This window comes from Oryzias melastigma, linkage group LG6 (genome assembly GCF_002922805.2).
Source record: "Oryzias melastigma strain HK-1 linkage group LG6, ASM292280v2, whole genome shotgun sequence".
NCBI lineage: Eukaryota > Metazoa > Chordata > Actinopteri > Beloniformes > Adrianichthyidae > Oryzias > Oryzias melastigma.
This window is the reverse complement of record NC_050517.1, coordinates 10,934,391-10,959,706: the sequence shown is the minus strand read 5'-3', so window position 1 is coordinate 10,959,706 and position 25,316 is coordinate 10,934,391. Positions and strand designations below refer to the sequence as shown.

At 39.1% G+C, this 25,316-nt stretch overlaps 1 long non-coding RNA gene across 1 annotated transcript in view; it reads left to right on the top strand.

The window, feature by feature from the left end:
* Positions 1 to 13,274: 13,274 nt before the first annotated feature.
* Positions 13,275 to 25,316, top strand: part of LOC118598836 — a 37,797-nt gene continuing 25,755 nt past the window's right edge. Inside the window, exon 1 of the long non-coding RNA XR_004948012.1 lies at positions 13,275 to 13,524. This is a non-coding gene — a long non-coding RNA (uncharacterized LOC118598836). The remainder of the gene's footprint in view (positions 13,525 to 25,316) is intronic.

The window sequence follows — 25,316 nt, the reverse complement described above, 5'->3', positions numbered from 1 at the left end:
CATTTCCTACGTCTCAACAGAGGCGAGGTTACCGTTAGCGCACGCTATCGCTCCATGAAGAAGGCAGAAGCTCCTCATCATCAGCTGAGAGTACGATCAGTAATCCGAAACTTCAAAGTTTGTTTACACATAAAAGCTTCTGTTGAACCAGTTTTAAATGTTCTAACAGAGCTACGTTTCATCCCCAGAAGTCACATGGGAATTACACTGAGATTTGTCAAGTCCATGCATATAGTTAGCCACTGCCGGAAGCAAGTAAACAGTCTTGTTCGAAACCGGAAATACGTCGCAGAGCTCCACGCATAGAGTCCATTCCTATGGCCGGCACTGACAGTAATGCTGAATGAAACTGCTGCCTCATGAGACTTCTCTCTTTGCTCTTTAGAGTAGTAAAAGATCATGTGAATGGGCTGTCAGATACGTTTAGGTGACAGCTTTATATACCTGGGCGGTAACAACATTGTAATGAAAACCCTGAGGATTCTTTCTTGCAGCCACAGGATTCTCTCCTTTGGCTTTCCTTAGACTTCAGGGCTTTTGTGCGCTGGCTCTTTCTCAAATTTATTTTATAAAACAGTCGTTGCTCTCAGGACAGTAAAAGAGGCATTGCAGCTTTTTTACAGGATCTTCAAATGAATATCATTACCCTTTGTAAAGGGGAGTTATGGGAGTTTTAAATGTATGCCTGACACACCCACGTGCCCCTCTCATTCGTGAGCTCGTCCCCTGCCTGCTGGTTGATAAGTCCCAGAAAAGACTGTGGGAGCTTTTGACCCAGAGCCATGTTATTTGTATAATTACTAGTTTCTGGACATTGAGTGGGAGGGCAACAGTTGACCATGAAGCTGTACTGTGAGGGTCGGTCTATAATTAGCAGCTTTTGGGCAGGTCAAACAAGGGGGAGACGGAAGTGTGGGTGCTGTCTAATCAGCTTTACATCAGAGAGTGGGAGGAGGAAAGAGGCGTGTGGAATATATGGAGGGTTCAATTACAAACTGGGTTTGCATGGATCACACACTAAAAAGTTGGGTTTCTGTTGCTGTAGGGGACTCTGACTTTTAATCATTTTCTGTTGACTTGACTAACCCCTCAGCAAATGTTTAAACCAAACTAAACATTGAAACCAAGTCGTTAAAGACTAGATCTTTAGTGGGATCTCAAAATCTTGAACACTGAACCTCCATTTTAGACTGTTTTAAAAGTTACATGCAATACTAAGCTTAGTTAGTTTTAATAAATGTGTATTTTACACGTTTTCCTTTTAATTTCCCCCATAAATGTCCATTATGGGTCAGTACGGCCTAGTTTTTATTTTTATTTTTTCTGTCTTCTTCTGCTCATCCAGGACCGGATTGCAGGGGCAACAACAAAGATGCCCAAACTTCCCTCACCCGGGTCACTTCCTCCAGCTCCTCTGTAGGAACCCCAAGACTTTCCCAGGCCAGCCGAGAGACGTGTCTTGGAGTGTTTCCTGGGTCTTCCCCGGTGCCTCCGTCCAGTGGGACATGCCTGGAACATCCCCCCCAGGGAGACGTCCAGAAGGCATCCAGATCAGATGCCCGGGCCACCTCAACAGGCTCCTCTTGATATGGAGGAGCATTGGTTCTGTTACGTCCAGCAGTGTTTGCCCCTCCTCCCTTGCTCTCACCTGGTTGCCACAGCTGCATATCATTTCTCATTAGTGTTTTCAGGTATTTAAGTTATGGTTTTCTGGTGTTTCTCTGTCGCAGAGTCCTGTTTGCTTCTATGTCTTTGAGTACTATTAAACCCTTTTCATCATTCCCCATCCGATTTCGAGTCCTTCCTGCATCTGGGTTTCCTCCTGTTTGCACAACCGTAACAGGTTCTACTCCGAGTGACCAAACTCCTCATCCTATCTCAGCCACCCTCCGGAGGAAACTGATTTCAGCCGCTTGTAGTCGGGATCTCGTTCTTTCAGTCATGACCCAGATCTCATGACCACATGAGTACTGGAACGAAGATCGACCGGTAAATTAAGAGTCTTACTTTTCTGGTTCTGGTTCTGAGTCTTGCGATCTAGTTCAAGGAAATAACAGATACAGATTACTTAAGGAAAAAAGGGAAATATGATCTAAGTCGATACAGTAAATCAATCATTTCTCACTAAATAGTAAACAGTCCCTGAATCCTTTTTTTTGTTTGTTTTATTTTTCTCTACGGTGTGGAAGTGATTAACAGAGGTGTTTTACATGTCTAGAGAAAGGCAGACATGCTGTGGGCCTCTTCTGTTCAAGGTGCAATTATGTATTTGTTGAGCTTTACACGACCTGCTGTGCGAGTAAAAAGCTTCTGCAAGAAACGCACTTAAAGAGCTTAAAGAAGTTAATTGTGTTTAATTTTGGAAACCATGAAGTCTCACTTCCCAGAATAGTTTTACTCTTCCAAATATTCAGTGTTGTCATCAATGCACTCATTTGGTAAACATAAACACAAGTCATATCTATTTTGCAAGATTTTTTTTATTTTTTGGTATTCATGTTTACCATTTTCTCCAACTTTTAGGAGTCAGTTTGCACCTCTTGCTATTTTTTGCAATGGATTCAGAAATTTTTTAACCTTGGTCATTTGCTTTTGTCCATCAGAAAAGGCAGAAAATGAGGTTTCATCTGGATTTCTACAGACTCTGCACTGCATTCATTTGAAACCAGGGAAAAGGGCTTGTTCATTTAGACATGACTTACTATTTCAAAAAGTTTGTCACTAAATTAGGAAAAAATGATCAATTTTTCTGCAATCACATTAAGTGTTTTTGGTCAAATCTAAACTTTAATTTGATGTTACATTTCGATTCAAGAACTTCCAAAACTTCAGCAGATACTCTATGCAGGTTATTTATTCAATGGTATCAAACAAAGCTTGTACTGTTGACCGTATTGTGATTCTAAAGACTTTTGATGATTCCAAATAGGCTTTTTATGATAACATTGATTGGTGTGAAGGTTTCAAATCTCTTACAGCAGTTAGAATGTTGTAAGAAAGCATGTCAAGATTATGAGCCTTAATCCAAGTGGATTTATGTAATGCTTTAGTCATACTGAACACAATTTGTATGTCAAACTTGAGTTGCCCCCCTCTGTTTCGCTGTCCGCCAAATTCGTTGCTCGCTGCCTGTCCAAAAATCTGTTTTTAAGCTTGCTGTCTCACATTAACCAAAGAGGGCAAAGAATAAAATTAGGGGACTTTCTTATTATTGTCCTAATGAAAATAAGAAAAAATATTGTAAAGTTCCGGAAGCCCGATCAGGCTGCAACAACTCTCTATCTGGCCGCCAGCTCATAGCGACACAACTTCTCCAGCTTCATGGGCCTTGCGACAGACTGTCTTAGACCTCGACGTACCTGATGTACCTGCCTTCGCCCAACAGTAGCCAGGATGGGCTCCCGAAACCCTGTTGCCCCAGGTACAGCGGGTTAAGAAAATTGATGTAAGTTCAGGAGGAGAACTATTGGATCGATCCACCATATTGAATGTGTATTCTTCTTGCTGATCAATTCACTAAAAATGTCGCATGCCCAAAGTTGAGTCCATGATTCATTGGCGCGACACAGGGACCTCACCAAAGTTCAAATATTTGAACACTGCCCGTGCCACTCAAATCGCACCACAGGACTTCAGAACGTATCTGTACCATTGACTTAACATTGGAACTGGCTGTCCCTAAACTGAAAATTAATTTAGTTAGATCTGGGTTGTCTGTGGGTGAAAAATAGATATACCTGTGTGAGCCACCTGCGCCAATATACTTTGTGTAGGCCACCTGTGTGACCCACGCAAAAATTTCAAATCGGAGACCGCTCAGTCAGCCCATAGAGCAAAAATGTTCATGCACATTTCTTCTATGAGTGACAGTTCGTAGCAAACACCTACACAACATATAAGGGCAAGAAAGGCTCAAGTAAGTGAGACGGAGGCACATCGTACAGATTTGTCATTTTTTTCAATTCCTGCGCATTGTTACAAATGAGGAATTTAGACAATATAGTGTGTGTGGACCCGTTCTACAGACACTTGCGTTACATCTACAAATCCCATGTGTGTTACTGTATTGTGTACTGTTTGTGTACTGTTTGCACATGGTCAGTGAGGGGCCTGGGCATGCATCTCACTAATGTCTAGAGCAGAGTTGTCCAAATCCAGGCCTCAAGGGCCGGCCTTCTACTGTTTTGTCTGATGCCCTTATCTGCTGTTGATTACCTGGATTAGGTGTGATTTGCCAAGAAGAGCTTGAATGCCAGGTTGGTTGGAAAACATGTAGGACACCAACCCTCGAGGCCTGGAATCAGACACTCCTGGTGTAGAGTAAGATGTAAGGACATTGTACAGCAGCATTACCTGTTCATCATAAGTGTGCACAACAGTCAAGAATCAGGTTTCTGTCTCCACCCCTGGCCTTCACCGGGAACTATCTCCAGAGTTGTAGCACTTCCTAGTTTTCCACGCTTCACTTCCAATCACCCCTTGCCGTCCCCCCCAAGAGCCCCACAGCTGGTTTCCATCAGTAATCACTCCCAGCAGTATTTAGATTCGCACTGTGCGAAGTCTTGTTTGTGTCACTCTGCCTGCATTCTTAACTTGACATGATCTTCTGTTTCATATGACCCTGCTTCATCTGTCGCCTGCCCTGACCCTTGCCTGGATCCTGACCACTCTGGTTGTTCTCTGATGCCCTCATGCTCGTGCTTGACCCCTGCCTGCCTGACCCTGATTTAGCTTTGTGGACTTTAAGCCGTGCTTCACGCCTATTCTGTCTGTGCCAAATAAACTTGATGCACTTGCATCCAGCCTTCTGCCTGTTTCTGACAATAACTTACATTATTTTTAGAAGTACTTCATATTACACTTACCACATTCAGTACACAACAAACATTCCACTTTCATGACATTCCTTAGAGTTGCCGCACAAGCCTCAAGGGAACTGCAAGACGCACCTGGGCACCCTTAGAAGATCCAGCCATACTCTACTATCCTCCCCAGACAAACCAAAAACCCTCAGTACCCGTATGGGTCAACCTCTCGTGTACAGGTACATGTTGACCTAGACAGGTTGGATGATCATAAGTTTTGCATTTTTTCTACCTCCTGTGTGCCACAAACCAGTCCAAAAAAAGGGTTAGGCAATTTAAAGGGGATTTACACATCCATGGTTCTAACAGATTAGGTCTTAGTCATCATGTATCCATAAAAAATACCAGTCAAGCTTGATGCCTCAGTGAGGCCTGATGTGCCAGGAAATTCTCCAGCTGAAGATGAATAACTGATGACAAATAACCAGCTGAAATCATGCATATGGGCTTTTTGCATTACACACATGTTCCACATTAAACACTAAATGCAGTAAATTTAGCTTCATTCATTATTGAGTTCATAAAGTTATTGGATTAGACTGATTTAGTGTTTGATTTATTTGATGAAGGATTGTTCTTTCCTTATCAGGAAGACTCTGAGGCTTGCAAAGACTTCTTCTGAGAGCCCACAGTCATTCTGCACAACTGTGACAAATGTGTTTTCAAATAACGTAGACATTACATCACTTCATAAATGTAATGTAAAAGATCAACTTTAATTGGAACTTGAAGGACCATTAAATCACTTTTTCCTCTGTTAGAATTACCTAAATGACTGAACTTACATAATACCTTCATATGAATGAAGTTTGAAAATAGAACAGTTATTTTTATGCCTCTTTTTTTTATTTCAATTTTTCTTATTTAGGAATTTGCCCTTTTTTTTGGATATATTTCTTTCTTTTCAAAGGAATTTGTCTTTAAATAATATTGAAACCTTAAAATGCATTAAAACATACAATCCTGGGAGGGGGTATTTTGCTTTAAAAGTTTTTAAAAGTTGTTTTAATTGCAAAAAAAAAAAAAAAAAACTTTTATTCAGAAAACAGCTGTTGTATTTAAAGAAAACTCATTCGACAAAGTTTTTCTGAAGTACCAGTCTCTAACTCACACAACCAGGCTTTAATCCTCCACTCACACACCTGCAGGAGGCAGACACACACACAAAACCCCCATCCTAACCCTTGATCGGTTGACCTCTAAGTTGGATTTATGTTCAGCCCAATATGATTGGATCAAGTCAGAAACCCCCACCCCCACACCTTTCCAGTGTTGGATAGTGGGTGTCTGTGTCGGCCATTTGCCTTAAGGCCATGTGGGGCTGCAGACCAACAGAGGCATGTCTAGACGTCTGGATGCTGCATGATTCACTCATAAAGCTCCAGGAAAGAAAACACTGGGTTGATTGTCCTCTGCTTTCACCTAGACGTTTACTTTAGAGGCTTTGTTTCGACAGAGATACGTTGTACCTCTGCAGAGCAACAGATGTAAGAAGTGCGGAGTCAAGTGTCAGATGTGACAAAAAGGAAAAAAAAATCCTGGTTTGAGTTCCTTGACTGTCGCTTCTGACCAGTGAATTACTTTGAGCTACAAAATGTTTTATAGACATTCCTTACTAGGGAAGAATTGTCCAAAGCAGAGCTAGTGAGTGGAAAATTGGATCGACTTTCCCCCTCTCCATTAAAATTAGTCACAATTAAGAACTTGTGTTTTTGAAAAATACAATTGTAAGAGCAGACATTGATTTCTATGGTGTGTTTTATATAAAAGCAAAAGAATCAGCCAAGCTTTTCAGATATCTATGTCCCTGCAAGTTCAGGATAAAGTTAAAAAAATTGGACAAAGTAGTGATTTGACAAAACTTCACAGCTATTTCAGACTCTGCAACACTTAGATACAGTATGTCATGAAAGTGAGTACACCCCTCACATCTCAGCAAACATTTAGCAAACAACACTGCATAAATGATTCTTTGACACAATGAAAAGTAGTCAGTCTAAAGTTAGTATAGCAGTGTAAATTTATTGTCCCCTCAAAATAAATTACTTACGTGTTGGTTAATTGTTCGCTACAACCTGTATTCTGCTGCATCCCTGTTGAAAAAAAGTGCTTATACATTTTATACCAACTCACTGAGTGGCCACCTGCAAACCACATACAGGTTTGCCCACTTTTCACCCCCAGACCCGCCCATATCCACTCATAACTGTGCAATGACAGTTAGCACTGTTACAGCACAACTGATTTGTTTGTGTCCTATTGGGAGTTTGCGTCTGTTGTGCTGTTTATTGGCTCTATAGAAGTAACATTTTTTAATAAAGCATAGACCGTAAGATGATTGGGGACTCTTAAGAAAACAACCAAGGAGGGGTTGTTGTGTTTTTGTCTATGTCTTAATGTTATCCTGTGATGGACTGCTGACCTGTTTTATCTATCCAGAAGGCTGAGATTGGCTCCAAAAGGAATAAAGTGCAAATGGACTGTTTTGTGTTTAGTTTTGCTCCTTAGTATGTCTATATGCATTCACACTGTTGCTGAGCCTTAACAAATTGCAAATAAACCGAGCGTCTTCTCATATACTAGAGTTTAGTTTATGTGGTCTTTTGTTGCCCAATATCTCTTTCCACTGGCATTATTGTTAGAATAGAAAAACAAAAAAGGTTGATATCTGCATGATTTTAAAAGAAATCCATACATTTAGTCACAACTGAGTGAGTTTTATTGTAGAATTGACTGACAAATAAAACGTACACACTTCAATTTGATCAAATGACTTTGAAATTAGCTATTTTTTTTTTTATTATAAGTTTACCTGGGAGCACATGAAGCTTTATTTCTTGCTCCACCTTTGTAATGTTGTTGAACTGGAAGGTTTTAGTATAGCTCAGAGGGGATCGTGACACCTTAAGCCTCTTCCCTGTAATCTTGTTGTGTTGTTTCGGTGGGAGTGTGTTTGTGTTGGAGGTTCTCAGGTGATTGGAGATGATTGTCACCAGAGGCTGATGGGTATTGTCACCACTGCCGACTAATTAAGATCCTCGTCTTCCTGGGTGTGTCGTCTTTCCCAGGGCAGGACTGGCTGTGACTTCCACTTCAGTAACCTTTACATTTTCATTTTATTGGATGATTTTACCCTTTTACTCCACAGCTTTAGCTCCAGTGTTGACATTCGTTCAAATAGCATAACTCGTCAAGTGCAATTAACATAATTCCACTGGATTCTGAAGTGGAGAAAAGCCGCTATGAAAAGCCGCTTTTCTCCTCGTCACAATCATCTGACACACTGATTGCGTGAAAGGTCAAAGAAGGTGTCTTATGTAAGTGTGGCTAGCAAGAGATCTTATGTTAAAAGGTTCCAGAACCAGATAAAAAACAAGAAAAATCTACAGGAAATGAAACAACATAATTTGAAATAACACAAAAACCTAAACTCTACTTGATTTTTTAGCTCCTATTGAAATATTTTTTTAACTTCCTGACATGAGAACATGACAGCAGAGGCAGTAAAAGCCCACAAAATTCACCTGCTTCTATCTGTCTCACTCGCCGAGTAACTGCTTGATGCTTAACTTAAAGCTGAAGTTGTGTTCATAAGTGAGAAAGAGATAATTATGAATTCTAAGCTATTTCTCAGATATCATGAAGGATTACACAAATAAAATTGTTTGATAGGGGTTGGATTAAGCCATTTATTGTTAAACAGCAGTGTTAACTGTTGTTCTACCGTGCATGCTCAATTCTGATTGGCTGATGGGTGTGGATTCTTGATGTGCACTGTGATAATGCACATCTAAAAAGAAGTTCTGGTCACATATCCCAAATATTCTATATCGCTGCACTGGTTTCTTTAAAGAAAACTTTTGCTTCATCTTCTGGACAAAAACAAGCTGTAGGTGGTGAACTTTTTCAGCATTCATATCACTTTTCTTTGCAGTCGAAATCGGCTCAGCAACAATGTTGTTATGCTACCGTGACAACATGCTGCATCACGTATTAAATAGTCTGCTTTTTGTAAAAAGGCAATCTAAACCAAAAAAATAACAAGAATAAAGTACTGAAAACCGATGGAATATTTCTTTCTTTTGAAACCGATCATAGCATAAACAGGATAATGCTCTTTGAAGTGTGCATTATCAGAAATAACGGACATCATGGCAGCAACTGTCCTCCACTCCCCGTTGGATGGTTCAGTCTTCAATGGTGTGCGTTAACTTCTGATAATGCACTCTTCGTAGGGCATTATCCCTTTCGTTTTGCCTCGTTTGCATCAATAACAGCTTGAAGTCTCTTGTGGTTATTGTCGATGACGTTCTATCTTTTCTCTAATGGTAAAGCAGCCCATTCTTCTTGGCAGAAAATCTCAAGTTCCTTTAAATTCTTGGACTGTATTGCTTAAACTCCGTGTTTGAGATCTCCCCAAAGTGGTTCAATAATATTGAAGTCAGCAGACTGAGTCCAGAACGTTCACTTTGTTCTGTTGTAACCAGTGACAGGTGAACTTGGCCTTGTGTTTTGGGTCGTTGTCTCGTTGAAATGTCCTAGTGCGTTCCATACGCTCCCTTCAAGCTTAAGAGTGCAAGTTTCCCCATGCCTTTGTAGCCCACTCCCCAAAACATTAGCGAACCACCTTCATGTTTCACAGTAGGAAGACTGGTCTTTCCATCATAGGCCTTGTTGACTTCTCTCCAAATGTAAAGTTTATGGTTGTGGCCAAAAAGGCCAATCTTGGTCTAATCACTCCAAATTACTTAGATCTAGAGTCCTGGATCACTGCTGAAGTTTTTTGTGGGTTTTTCTTTGCATCCCTAACAATGTTTTTGGCAGAAATTTTTGTGGCCATGGTTTAGTTTCAACAGAACCCCTCATTTTCCACTTCTTGATGGAAGTTTGAACACTGCTGACTGTCATTCTCAATTCATTGGATTTGTACAGTTTGGTTACCTTTTCCCGTAGATATTTTGAAAGCTTTTTAGCTTTCCCCATGACTCAGAATCCAGAGATGTTAGTGCAGCTCTGGATGAAAGATGCAAGGGTCTGTTGGGAGCCCGGAAACTCCAAGACTGTTTGTCACATGACATCGATCATAGGCACACGAGTCACAGGTGAAGAGGGTTAGCTTTAGCTGCCATTCAAAATACTTTGCATCAACTTGTCGGCATGTTTTCTAAACAAAGTCATCAAAGTATGAAAACTTTTTAACAGGATCATTTTTGTTGTCATTATGATTTATAAAAGATAAACAGAATTTTTGACGATAAATTGCTTCACCCTGTCACTAAATGAGTGGAAAATCAAGTTTTTGTTTTGTCTTTCTATAAAAAATGACCACAAAATTACAATTTCTTCCAGGGTATGTAAACGTATGATTACAACTGTAGCTAATAAGTACTCAGTACAGGAATTTAACAGCATTTTCATTGTCAAAAACAGACTTCTTCAAACAAAGGACTTTGTCTCTACTTCCTCTTTTCGTTTTTTTGTTCCACCTGTGCACAATATCAGTTAGCATGGCAGCATTGTTAAAGTAAATATGATGTTGTTGGCATTCATCCAATACCACTCTGTTCTCCATTGTCTATTTGAAAGTGCTGCACTAGCATTGCATCTACATTGTCTATGAACTGATGGTGTTTTGTAGCCCTAATTTTCATATACAATTTGCATTTTTTATTTTTAACTGCTTTTGAAAAAAAGATCATGATGGAAATCACCAAAGGGGAACACTAATCTTACAGTGTTTTCTCCAAAAGGCATATGACTTAAAATGCATTGTAAAAATTTGCATTATTTTCAGATAAAATCATAAATGTAATTGTTAAAAACTAGGGGTGCAACAGGTCGTGGCTAATCCATGATCTGTACGGATCACTAGCCACAGTTTGGCCCATACATCAGCCACTGCTCCCACAACAGGGATGGGCTGTGAGGGGGAGGCAGTACGGCAAGCCAAAATGATCAAAAATCGCGTGGAAATGCGGGCATGGTAGCGCCTCACATGCACATGTACTACGGATAATAATAGATATCTGAAATATTTAAACAGCTAGTTTCAATACTACAATTAATTAAACAAAATTGAAAGTTTAATTTTAACTTTTTCTGTTAAGATTGAATTTGGACATTGGGCGGTGGGGGGAAATTGCATATGAAGCATTCTTTTCCCTCAGTTTTTGTAGATTTGGTCTCCGGACATGTAAATATAACCAGAAATGCTTTTACATGTTTGTTTATGTTCAAAGTTCAAAGATGTGTGAATGTATATTTATGCTTTGAAGTACTTTATATATACTTTCTCAAATATATGCTTTAAAGCTTCTCAAAATAGTCATTTTAGATTTTTATCTTTTTGTGTTTTCCTCTTTTTTCTCTACTTTTTACCGATCTAAAAAAACGATCTGAGCCTTGACGCTAAAACCATGGCGTGGTCCAAACTGTAAGTTTTGTGATACGTTACACCCTATTAAAAACAGCAAATAAAAACATCTTATTTTGAAATGATTTTTGAGCACCAAGCGATAATAGCATAAAAGCATTGTGGGAACAGAATGTTTCTAATTGTACGTATTTTGCTAAGCGATGACGAACACAATGCCCCACCGACACATCTGCATGTGTCCTGTGTCATCTTGTTGGATGGTTGCGTGTGGGTTGTGTTACAACATGTTTTTGCAGAATGAAGTCATTAAATGGGAGGAATCCACCGGTGTTCGATTAGTTCAGCTTCTAAAAGTGTGTTTTATTTTGTTTGCTGCTCTAACGTCCCACTGACAATGAGATGTAATATTTAAACAGTTCATTTGGCGGTTAACCCCCACTTTAATGATTAGCTTAACTCAAAGTTTAATAGAGTTTACTCTCTTGAGCACGTTGCTATGGGTGTAAACATGCCCAAAAACCATGACGAGCTTTTCACACTCCACTGTTTTCATCTTGTTTCCTAATTCTAACATGTGGCTGACACTCTGCATGTGTGAACCATGTGTTAGCCAATATGTAAAGGAAGGACCTAGATCCTCGTATAAATCCCGGTCCATGTTGTGCACGTTCAAATGGAACATTTATCTCATTTTACAGGTTTTGCTTTGTTGCCGAAGTTCATTGAGATTTAACTCCTTTTAGTGAGGTCCCTATGTCACACTGGAGTTCTCCATGCAGTGTAGTGTTGTTCAGTCTAAATTTAACCTCTGACTTGTATTTGTCAAAAAGTGGGCGGTCCTAGAGGAAGTAAAATCTGTTATCAAGTAAAGTACCCTAAGGAAACAGCAATATCCAGCGGTTTGGAGAACGTTACTCATTAACCTACTGAGTTTTTATACGTTGATATGAATCAGACTGGAACAGTAGCAGCCCCATGGGTGCATGCCTGCCCGCCCGTGGTCACTGGAAATGTTCTGTTTAGAGCCCCCCCGTCTGTTGAGCCGCCCACATAACTGAGGTCCTTGTTGAGGTGGTCCCAGGTTGTATTTTTCTTCCTCTTAATGATAGCTGTGAGTGTCATTTTTGTGATCGCTCACTCGTTCTGCTGACTTACAGCTCTCCGTGGAGCTGAGGGCTATGGCTGTGTGATCCACAGCTGCTCTGGAAACACTGCGTCATTTGTTTTCCCATCATCTGGAGTCGGTACATTAATAATGATGCTGGCACGCCCTTGTTAAGTGACACTGCCTATGTTATGGAGAAGAAAAGATTCTTCTGTGTATAGAAGTAGTATTATTGTCTAATAGCCTTGATTTACTTGATGCATCAATTTGCTTATTATACAGATAAAGGTTTTTTTTTTTGCAGTTTTTTCCTGTTCTACTTGTGTTGCAATGACTTAAGCAAATTATTTTTTTATTTAAAACCCTTCAACTGTATTGTTCTGCTGTTTACTGTGAATTAAAATGATAAAAGTTCTCCAAATACCTCATGGTTGAGTGGATGTAAAAGATCAGGTGACAGATTTTATGTCCTGGACTGGATTGTTTTTGTTATTCTTCTTACAACGTCTTTAAGTAAAAATGTCAAACTCAAAAACCCACCAAAATATGTAAAAGCACAAGGAAAAAAAAAGGTATTATTCAGGAGAAAGAAAGAGTTGAAGAGTTGCATCATTGAACTCCATCTGTTTGCAGAGGCAGCTGGTTCTGACCCGAAGTTTTACCAGCTGTTTCCTTATCAGTTTAGCTGGTTCTGGTCAAAACTCTGTCAGCAGCTGTATGTCTGAAACAACAACTTCAGCGTCCAAGATATCAAGGTGCAAATGACCTTTCCTCAGTCTTGTCAGGACATGATCGCTATCAGTCTTTCTGTTTGATTAATAGGATAAAATGTTGATTTAGTTCTGGCAGCGACGCGGTCGCTGGAGTCAAAAACAACATCCAGATTTTTGACCGTCTTTGTCTTTCAGAATTTGAGCAGAAACAGGGATGAAGTCTAATTTCATAGAAGCTGGAATCTCTTCTGTATTGTTGAGCTTTAGTATTTCACAAAGCTTTCCTAACTCAGGCATGCTGCAGGTAGCTGGCACACCTCCGCATGGGTGAATTTTAACCTCCCGAGCACCGCTTGTCGGTCTCATTGGTGGCTCTTTGCTCACACCAGGTTCCCCAGCCTATGAAAATAAAGCACGGTGGGCCACTCACGCTGTAAGGAGTCTCCTGTGACTGCTGCCACTGAGGTATTTATAACTCCCCAAAAAAAGCACCTTTGAGTTCAGGTAAAAAGGACTGTTGTTGGTTATTTTCAGCTACCAGGTGTTTATCAAGTGTAAATATAAGCTGTGTGAGTGGGGCGATTCCGCTCGGTTTTGTGTGTTAACTACACACTCGCCTTTGTGCATTCACACACTTTTGTGGGCAGCCTGTGCACTTATTTGCCGTCTGAAAATAGCAGTGTGTTTAAGTGTGACGGACACTATTAAAATTGAGGAAGGTGTGTGTGTGGGGGGGTTCAGAGCCAAACTTCCATCTCAATGAGGGGTTGGCGTGCACATCTATACTTAGTTGATGTGGGGTAGAGACAAGGGGATGCCTGTGCCCACCTCTACCTATTCATTCTGCTGGGGTGGGGGCTGTGGCTAACTATTAAAGCTAACCACAGCTAAATTGGGCAGTTTTGAAATTCAGGCTTTGACCATAGGACTAAAACTCCTGAGTAGTCGGAGAGCTATGAAACTTTCAGGTGTTGCAAAGATCGAGGTCATAAATCTAATCACACTCCTTTCTTTCAATGACTTATATCTGCTACTTCTATGTTTATATTTGGCAAAACTTGATTGAAGAGCCAGAAAGTTCTGTACAAAGTTCCAGAACACGGTTTTGGGTTTAATTGTAAAACTAAAGTTAGTCATTCTCCAAAGTGTTTGGCAACTCGGTAAAATTTGTGACCCGTGCTGCCGTCGTGGGGGGTCCACAGATCAGCAGGAAGGGCACAAAAGTAACTCAAGGGATTTCAGGTATAAAAAAGTAGTACTGTTTCACAACCTGCAATGTAACTCAATCCAATTCCTGAAAGTTTTAGACACAAAGTGGGCAGAGATTTGACTTCTCTAATGGATGTCATGGTCTGTGGTTCTGTGCAGCCCCTTCCTCCCTTTACATTTGAAATTCAATGGTAAAAATGGGTTTGGTGCGTTTTTTTCAGAGGCTGAAAGCCTCTTATAACCCCCACTTGGCTCATAAGTGGCTCCTACTTATTGTCTCACCCAGCAGGAAAAACCTTTTCCCCTGTTTTCACTCCATCTCCTGTGGTACCCACTAATTGTCGGCTGCGTGCTAGCAGACTGCTGACATGGAGTTTTTGAAGGCTTTTCTACATTTTTGTCGTAGCCCGATCCTAAACACTTTGAATTCATCTGTATTTGGCACCTTTAGTCTGTGTTTTTATAGTAATAAAGATAGCACAGTAGTGAGCTATGGTGGGATGCCCAACTTCAACACAAATTTGATCACTTTCTTCCTTTGGAAAGCTGGAAAATGTGGTTGTTGACACAAAAATCAGGATAACCTTTTATCCCAGCTTCCTAACTGATTGAAACTTCTTTTTTAAGTTGAACCTACATAGATTGCATACATGTTAAATGTGTCATAGGTGAAATTACTTTATTTCTTGTGATAGCTCAGGCTGAATTTTTGGTATGAACGTCCAAAGTGTGGCCAAAATATGACCCTCAATCCACAAAATTCCACAGGCTCCTTTCATGAATTCAATAATATGCAGCGCCCTATTGTAAACCTATGGCGACTCCCTTCTGGGGCACTTTCTGCCTTATTTCTAACACTCAGTGGATGTTTTCCACTGAAAAAAATCAGCCAAATGCACTTGTCCTGGAAGTGGTGAGAAGGAGAATTTTTCAGTTTTTTCAGTGAAATAAGATGCTGTTATTTATGTGAAAAACATTAAGTAGCCCTCTAATGTTGTCATCAAAACTCTACCTTTTTGAAAAATTGTGGACACCCCTGTTTTAATTAAAACTTTCTTTTGTGTGCACAACTGCAAGAAATCCAACCAAAAAAATCCCTTTTACTGGTTCCATCCTTCATACTGGGCTTCACCTTTAAGTTGATGGTGGTAACAATTTTACAAATTTGAAGTGAAATTACACTTTTTATCTTCTACCTAATAACGCTTATAAACAATACCTATTAGGTGTCTTGAAGAGGAAATCTGAAAATGTTCATGTGTGTCTGAGAAAAGTGTATTAAGTGTGCAGTGAGGAGTTTTTCAGCCTTAAAACATTTGTAATCCTATATTGTAAATTTCACCTATCGCTGGTTATTTTTACATTGCTACCCCTGCAATAAATGAGGAAACCCTGTACATTTTTTTTACTTTATATGAGGCATCAACAGTTTGAAACGTGGAGGTTTGTGGATTGATAGGTCAGCCATCTTGGCTGAGTGGGATGCTGGTCTTCCTCTGCAGACTCACGCTGGCTTAGTCTGCTTTGCAGCACGAGGATGGAGTGGAACTTTTTGTTTTTTTCCAAAGCAGCAGCTTCTTCTTGGGTGGTCCTCACTCACCATGTGTTGGCCCCCCATGTATGTGCAGATATGTCGTGTACACGCTAGAGTTTGTGGTTTGTCGCTTTCACATGTTGTGGATACATTTTGCCAGTTCAAGCTAGTTTTTTTTGTCTGAAAACAAAGTGGAAAGTATGATGTGCATCTCTTTACCAGGTTAGTAGGATTTGTAACAACATGGTCTTAGGTCAATAAACAAATATTTCAAAAGACAATATATATATATATATATATATATATATATACGCTTTCACTTTAACTTTCCACATTTTCATTCTGCACAAACCTTTAAGTTGGCTGTTTCAGGGCAATTGATGTTCTTTAAACAAATTTTATGACCTTTCTTCAGAAGATCCAAACATTTGTTGACTTATTGAAGTTGAAAGCACCAAAGATGCTCATTGACTTCTAGCTGGTGGCCTTCAGCTTGTTTATTAAATTAAAATATCTGGATGGAAATCTACAAAATTCTATTGTCCAGTGCTGTAATAACCTCCATAAAAGTATTTAAACTCCCTCTCCAATCCTCTTTTGATCCATTTCCAGTGATCTTTTGATTATGATTATAACATTTAAGGCGAAATTTAAAATCTGTCTTATTTTCTAGGATAGAGTTTCATTACAAATTCACCTCTAAGATGTGGGTGGAACTATTGACACAGAGGAACCCCGCCCCTCTTCCCCTCTTTGTTGCAAGGAGCTTGTGTCCCACTCAGCACATTTTCTACATAGCAAATAATCTCTTTTTTAAACAAAATGTTTTCGTCTGCTCCTGATTCACAACTATTTGAATGAAAAAATGCAATTTTAAGCTAAATGTCCTTTTTATTTGTCCTCCATAATCAGAAAAATGCCACAAGAACGTGTTAAAAACACAATTTTCATCAGTGTGGCTCTTTTTAAGGAATTTCCCAAAATATTCTAATATAGCTTATCTTTTCATAATCTTGAACACGATTTGGAAACTTGTTTGATATATTTTCTACAGAACTTTTATGTGTTCATACTTCAATTTTGCATGACCCATTGTGACATCAGAGGTGTTGCACAATTGTTGTGATGGACAAGGGTGTTTCTAACTTATCTTCAATTTTAACTTTTTAAACAAGAGCTTTAGCAAGTAACTAAGAAGCAAGTGTTAGATTAAAGTCAATGCCTTGACAGATGCTTTTAAGGCCGATACCATAAAAAATCAATTTTTTGAGATTTCAAGTGTATCATACTGTTTATTCTCACTATAAAGAACCCCAAAACGGTGTTTTGATCTGTTCATGCATTTAAGAGTATTCCTCTAAAAACTGATGCTCGTAGCAAGAGCCCCTCCCATACCCACGTGTTCTCACCAAGTGATGTAGATTTGTGAGAACACCCCCAGCCAGGAAGAGCCTACCCTGCAAGCCCCACCCCCAGGCTAACACATACCCACTTTCGCTAGCGGCGCTCATAAAATAAGTGGTTACTCATGATCTGCAGAGACGGATAGCTTTTTTTGTAATGTAATGTCTTTTAAGTTAAATGTTTTTAGGCTGCCAGCGTTTTAGCCTTCCCAAAGAAGAGCCTGCTCGTCAGAAATGGTTGGAGTTTATCTTCGGGAGCGCGCGACAGACCGGCCAGCAACTTTTTGTCTGTGACCGCCACTTCACAGATGATTGTTTTATTAACCTTGGCATGAATCAGAGTGGATTGTCGGAGAAACTGTTCCTCAGAGCTGGTGCCATTCCTACAATCAAACCTGATGAAGATGCCAGATCCAACTAGCTGGAAGTACGCAGTATAAACATATAACGCACGAGCTACTTTTCCACACATCTTGATTAAGGCTCCACAACATATACATCCATCTTTTAAAAGTGTGGTGTTGTTTATTTTCATGAGCGGACATGCACAGACACGCTGAGGAAGCCGGCTCTAAGATGACGTCGTGATCTGGGCGTCACCCTTAAGGTATGAAAGGCGGTCCTTCAGAAATCGAGTCGTTTTACTTAAAAGTGTGAAAAGAGTCCACAAAAATAACTCGTAAGTCATAAATTATTTGTTCTTTAGTGTTCAAAAGGTAATAAACGATCATATTCCTGGGTATTACTTACTAAAGCCTTAAGAAAATTATAGAATAGGCCATTTAAGCTTGAAAAAAAATTGGAAATTTACTTTCCTCTACTAATCCTCTCTTAAAATGAACATGTGGTTCTTGCATGGCAGCATTTCTTCTGGCAAATGTTGTGCATGTCCTTCAAAATAAAGCCATAATCAATTTTTTTTTTAATATTTTGCATGCATAACTCACTTTTGTTTATAAATAACTTAAATTTGTGGGAATCAAAATTTAAAAAATTAAAAATTTACAAAAAAAAAGTTAAAGAAATGGTCAGTTAATTATAATACTATTTTTTGTGCTTTAAATAAGAAATAATCTTAAAAAAATGACACATGAACTAAGTAGACAAAGAAACATAAAGAGACTATTTGATGTTTCTGCCTATGTGTAATTATTTTAAAGTTTGACTTTGTTAAAGTTTTTGTTTTAATGCACTATTTAATTCTGAACATCTTAACATCTGAATTTACTATGCTGAATAAATTAAAAGCATTTTTTTGGTTTAAAGCTAAGCTAAAATTTAATTAAAAATCTTCATTATTTACAGCAATGATGTTTGAATCTGGGCTGCACGGTGGCGCAGTGGTTAGTGCTCTTGCCTCACAGCGAGAAGGCCCCGGTTCAAATCCCGGCAGGGACCTTTCTGTGTGGAGTTTGCATGTTCTCCCCGTGCATGCGTGGGTTTTCACCGGGGACTCCTGCTTCCTCCCACCGTCCAAAAACATGCTTCATAGGTTAATTGGTGACTCCAAATTGCCCCTAGGTGTGAATGTGGGAGTGGATGGGTGTGTGATTGAGGCCCTGCGACAGACTGGCGACCTCTCCAGGGTGTACCCCGCCTTCGCCCATCACCAGCCGGGTTAGGCTCCGGCACCCCCGCGACCCCGAATGGGAAGAAGCGGACAAGAAGATGGATGGATGGATGTTTGAATCTCAGTACATTGTTTATATAAGCTTAAAAAAAAAGCTTTAGATTCATTGTGGATGGGAAGCTGTAGAGTTAATTGAGTGTGGAAATGGATCAGGCTGTGTCAGAATGAACACAGTCATCTCTGAACGCTGACACAGATGTTTTTGCTGTGACTTGTCAGGTGGCCACTTCCACAAAACATACCGCACTTTCAGGTTCTCTGCTCATTTGCTATTCCTGATGTGAAGAGATAAGTCAGATTTGACAAGTCAAAACAGTAGGCACTGATATTATCCCTTATGACTATGAACTGTGATTTAAAGAAAAACAAGAAAGTGTCTTAGAAAAATGATTGGATGCCAATACAACCCAACACTCTGTAAAAAACATATTTCTGTTGATCTACAGTTTTTAAAAACTAATTTAACACTTGAATCACAAATCTTTCAAATCCATTCATAAAATACATTTTATTGATGCACCAGCTTTTGATAATTTTTAAAATAGAAATAACATCAACGAAAAGTATCAATGTTTTTTTAAGGACAAATAACAGTACAGAGACTTCCCTTGTGAACTCTTAGAATCTCTCAGTCCTGATTCTACTGGATCTGATGATTTGGTTCAGTAGATCACAATGTTTTACTGAACAGGCTGAGAAGTTGGGATTTCTCTGGTCCTGTTCTTAACTAGATTTACTTGGACTTCACAGATCAAACGTTTTTGTAAACATGGATACAGGCTCCTCAAGAGGCCATGAAATCAATTGTAGGATCCTCTAAGGATCAATTTTAAAAAGTACGAGGTCAAAAATTGTTCCTTGGAGAACTCCACAATTGATTTCATACTCCATTACCTTTGAGCTATCCAAGCCACATTAACGTTGGGGTCATCTGGAACCCACAAAACAACGCGCTGAATTTAGAAAAGACAAAAAATTCCCTGTGCAAAATCCTGTCCACCTTTGTCATGAAGCGTTAACGGGTCAAAATATCACTTTGGGGTTGTTTATAGTGAGGAAAGAACAGTATAAAACACTTAAAAGTTCAAAAAGTTGATTTTTTTATGGTAGAGGCGCTTTAAGTTGGACCATCTTAAGAAATCCTTCTTGGCTTTTCCATGTTATGAAGTACTTCTGTTTAATAAAATGTATTTATATGTCTTCTAAACACTTTTTATTCAAACTTATTTAAAGTCTTCAATCAAGTTTCTCTATTATCAAGAGTATGGAGCAAAAGAACATTCAAAAATAATTTCTAATTAGAAAAAAAGTGCAGATTTTGAGAAAGCTTGTGAACGTGTAGAGCAAAGTCAAATTCAAATCAACTGGTAAAATATCCTAAAAACTAGGTTTTAATATTTGCAAGTATCTGATATGTTGCAGTGTCTTGCTGCAAGTATCCTCACTTAAACCTTTCAGAGCCATCCCCACAACTTCTTCATGAATCTTAGTTGTGAGTCCTGCAGACAAATAAAAATTAAATATTTTAGCTCAGCCTGCTTTTTGCAAGCCAGAATCTCTATAGTGGGAATGACGCACTTTAGTGATCTATTGGCTTATCAGAAGTCCTATGATAGGAAGAGGTCTCAGTCTTTTGTGGCTCCAATCCTATTATGACATCTGTGCCAAAAAAAAAAAACTATGATCAGAAATGAAACACAAAATAGGCCATTAAGGAGTGTCACCATCACTTAGTCACAATTAGACTGTTCTCAAGTTGTGGGACATTCGCCAACCACTCCTAAATCATCAAGTGCTTTCATAATCAGAGCCAAATTATTGGAGTTTTGTTCCAAACCTCTGGAGTAGTTGATACATAAATAAGCCAAACAGCAGTTTAATAGTGAAGAAGCTACACTGAGGATCTGGAGCAGAACTTTAAAGTCCAGCTGCTGTGAAGAACTAGAATCCTGGCATCAACTGCTCATCTATGAGGCTCTAGGCGTATTTCACCCCTCGCAGACGCACTGAATATAAATGACAAAGACGCCTGTAAATTAGGGAGTCGTGGTTTGTATTACGCTTTATGAGCTTCCAAACACGTTGATTTAAGAAAGCTGAAAGAAATAAGGAGATTAAATTGCAAAACAGGCTACTCTTTTTTTCTAAACTGAATTACAGCTAACAGTTCTAATCTCTGACTACAGCAGCACTTCACTAACACTTCATCCACATTGAGCAAGCACTGTTGCCCTAGGGAAATGTTTCCTAGATATAAATGTCCTACAGTGAGCGTGATGGACTACAGCGTGGTGAAGCAACAGTTGGAATTTAATGTAATCAGAAAGAACAAAATAGAGGAGAGGCAGTTAGGAGAACCGTGGCTGCAGAGAATGATAGGAAGGATCAAACAAGCTGGTTTGTTCTGAGAATTGTTTTTTACAATTGACTGATTCCAAGAAAACACGCGTTAGTGAGTGTCAGAGCGGATCCTGGTTTGTGCGAGCGCGCCTCGCTCTCCTCCTCCCTGGCAGGAGCTGTGGCCTGCGGTGCTCCTGAGGAGCTGCCAAAGCCAGGAACAATGGGTGTGACCACGCAGGCCTCAGTGGGAGGCCAGTCATTGGGTCGAGACCGGAACCAAGTGAAGTGTCTGGACTATTGACTGTATACAAGAACTGGACTGAGTGACCCCTCCCTTCTTCACATTCCAAACAGGAAGTAGTCGCTGGTTCCAATGAGCCAAATAGACTTCCATAGATAATTACTCACCCATTCTATTAATCAGAATATCCGTTCTCGTTCTTTTCTTAAGACGTGATCTTGCTAATACTTTTTTATTTCTATTTATTTTTATTCAGGTTATAAACTGACCAATCAGATGCCACAACAAAAGAATATGGTTTCATGTCGAACATTTGAAACATTTGATTGACAGACTCTCGCGAGGATGGTTTCAAGCTCAAGATTGGCAAGATTGGTTGCCATAGAAAAAAGAACTTAACTCGGACCAGTCACTGCTAACATGGTGACATCCGTATAGCAGAAAAAAAAATAAAATAAAAAATTACTTCATTTTGTTGGAACCGGAAGTAAAACATCATGTCACAATCACTCGGTCCAGTTCTAATCTACACTCAATGAATTAGAATAGCAGCATTTGCGAGTAAGTGGAAGTTTATTCCCAGAGAGGCATTGTGGAGCTGGGAAGTATAGTGCTGGATGGATCGATCAAAAATATCAATAGCATCGATCTGAAGTTGGTATCAGATCAATACTGACCCGTAGATATATATATTTCCACTTGGTTTGAAACTTTTCTGCATCACCAACAAGGATTCAGCTGAGTTTACTGCCTCACCACTCTCAAAAGTCCTGTGAGATCTCAGCAGCGGCAAAGAAAGAGCATGCAGGCGGCGTGCATTGTTCACCCTATTTCCGCTCTATTTAAATGCTGAGTTGTCTTTTGACAAGTTACATTTCAACTGTTTTCATAGTTCTACTAAGTTACTTTTTTTTCTATCGTAGTTGTTTCTTCTGGTTTGTAGACTGTCTTGCATTCACTTCTTCACGTTTGATTTAATTTCAGGAAGTTATTATTTTAAGAAACTGTTACCCCGTTTAATTGGAAATATTATCATGACTCTTATGTTTATCAAGGAATCCAAAAAAAAGAAACTTACAATAAAACATTTACGGCGATTAAAAGCAATCGAGATTTTACGGTTCCTGTCAGATCCACAGTATTTATGAAAAATGTCGGTATTGGTATTGATATCGGCGATATTGACCAATATCTGATAGGTATTGGATCAATACCCAAATCCTCAGTATCACCCAGCACTACTGGGAAGGACAAATGTGAGCCGCTTTTATTCAGGAAAGTAAATAATCTCGATTTTATGTTCCTTATGGGGAAAATGGTGAAACATTTTAGGTCATTTTACACTAACTAATGTCTAGCTTCCAATAAAGCAGAACAAGTCTTAAATTAAAACTGTCCACGATGCTTTAGCCTTTGCCACCTTCAATTCAAATCATTAGTAAATGTGTTGAGAAGGCAGAAAATCCATAAAACCATATCTGAATTGAGAGGGCGTATTTGTTTAAAGGTCTCTACACAACAAGTCTGTAATTTTTGTTTTAAAAAATTGAGAAACGAGTGAAAAAACATGTTGCCTTCAGAATATGTTTTGACCTTGCAGTGGAACTGAAAGGGAAATGTTTGTTTTTTTTAAGGAGAATTAAGACATTTGATGGGAAATTGTAAAACACATGAATCACATATGTAACAACCCATTTAATGTGTTTTTGACACCAATCAATCAAATATAAACTGATAAGTTAAAAGACTCGGGCTATAATCCATCATTGTTATAAAGTGCCTTTGAATCTGTTTTAAGACCCTCTCTGATCAACTTTTAAACTTTTTCAAAGTGTTCCCAGTTGTTTTAAATTGTGAGTAGAGAAACTTGTGTTGTTTTCTGGAACAACAGTTCTATGGAATTCACCTGTGAGTTGTGGGCGGGGCTTTTGTCATGCAGCAAACCTGCCCCCATCCAGAGGATTTTCAACGTCACAAATATATATTTTTTTCTAATCTGTTTACGAAACTCAATACTCAGAAATGCAATTTAAGCTTAATTTTCTTTAAATATGCCCTCCATCATGAGAAAAAAGCTCTTCACGAGCATCTGATCCCTCCTTTTGTGGACGAGCAAGAGGCTCCGGACCTTGTTACATTTTAAGCATAGTTTCTTCATGTCTTACAAGAGCGGCAAAATATTTATGAAATTTCTTATTTTTGGCAATCCTCCCATTTGTAGATGAAGGAACCGGTTCTACTCTCACACCTCCTGTGGTTTGGAGAATCTGAAAATGTGAAAGTGTTGTTTTTTCATGAGGTTTAATCAATAAATGAAAATGAGATAGAATAAAAGTTGCCATTTATAATAAGCAGATACCACAGTTTTAAAAATCTGAATAATTGTAGCAATAGTTGCACATTTTTGGGCTTCCCATCCTGCTAGATCCACCGAGGTTCCTGAAAGAGCCACAGGCTGTTCGGACCAGAGATCGTTTCCACTGATAATCCTCTTTGTTTGGGAAGGTGTGAAAGCCTATCCAACCTCTGCAGATCAAACAAGTTAGCTCTGGTTTGCTTGACAGCCAAGGGGCTGAGCATACCTGTAGGTAAACCCTGGAGTGGTTTAGTAAAGTTGGTTTAGTAAAGTTTACATCTTTTGGGGCGTTTCAGGAAAAAGGTGAACCACAAAGTGTAGCATTTCAGCAAAAGCAAAAAACAAATCCAAAAAAGTTTGACTTGAGGGAAAGTTGGTAAATGTCTCTTGCCTCCTCCCTTTGTGACCTTTTTTGCACTAAAAGTTCATCTTCCCGCACATGCACACCAACGAACAGCATGCACGGTTTATGATTTGCCACAAGCGCTGCAGAGGAGAACATGCTGGGACATATCGCCTCTCTCATGCTGTGGCCTGTTCCAGGTCGCTCAGCCACTCAATCTGAGATTCATGAGCGTTTTGCAATGTTGTGCTGCTTAATTTCTGCTCTAACACACACACACTCAAACATAGTCTGTGCTTAAGAGAAAAAATGACTTTTTCTTTTGCTGCTCGCTAGTACTGGGCGGATTGATCCAAAATACCGAAGGTATCAATCTCAAGATCAGATCGATACCGACCCGCAGAAATCCATATTTCCCCTCTGGTTTGAAACTTTACTGTATCTGCAAAAAAGACCCAGCTGAGTCGCAAATAAATCAAACATTTTGACTTATTTGTATCATAGTTACTTGTTTCTTTTGGTTTGCATTCACTTCTTCACTTTTTATTTCATTTCAAATTATTTTATTTTAATAAACTATTTTCCATTTTATTATAAATATCGTCTTAATTCAGTTTTTATGTTTATCAAGTAGTTGAAAAAAGGGAAACTTACAGTAACCTTCACAGCGATCTAAAAATAATTGAGATTTTGAGGTTCATGTCACATCCACAGTATTTATGAATAATATCGATATTGGGATCAATATCGACGATATTGATCAGTATCGGATTGGTATCGGATAAATACCCAAAATGCTTGATATCACCCAGCCCTACTCCGTGCTCAGTTTTGCCTAAATTTAAATCTATGTGCCGTTTTTCACGTTTATTCCCTTCATTAAAACTTTCATGTTTATCTACAGAAAATACTTAAATGAACAATAACATAGTGCTAACGACCTGTCATCTGTTGATCTATTGTAATAGCGTACATAAATGTTATTTACGCCGCTTTTCTCCTTTAGAAATTTACTGGAATTATGTTGATCGTGTTAACGGTTGAAAAGTTACAGAAAATCATGGAACATAAACACTGAAGCTCCAGTATTAAAGGGTTAATAATACGGGTAGATTACGGTTATATTATTTTATTACTCACAGTGCAATAATACATCACTCTATATTCATGTATAGTCTACTGTTGTCCATCGGTTACACTT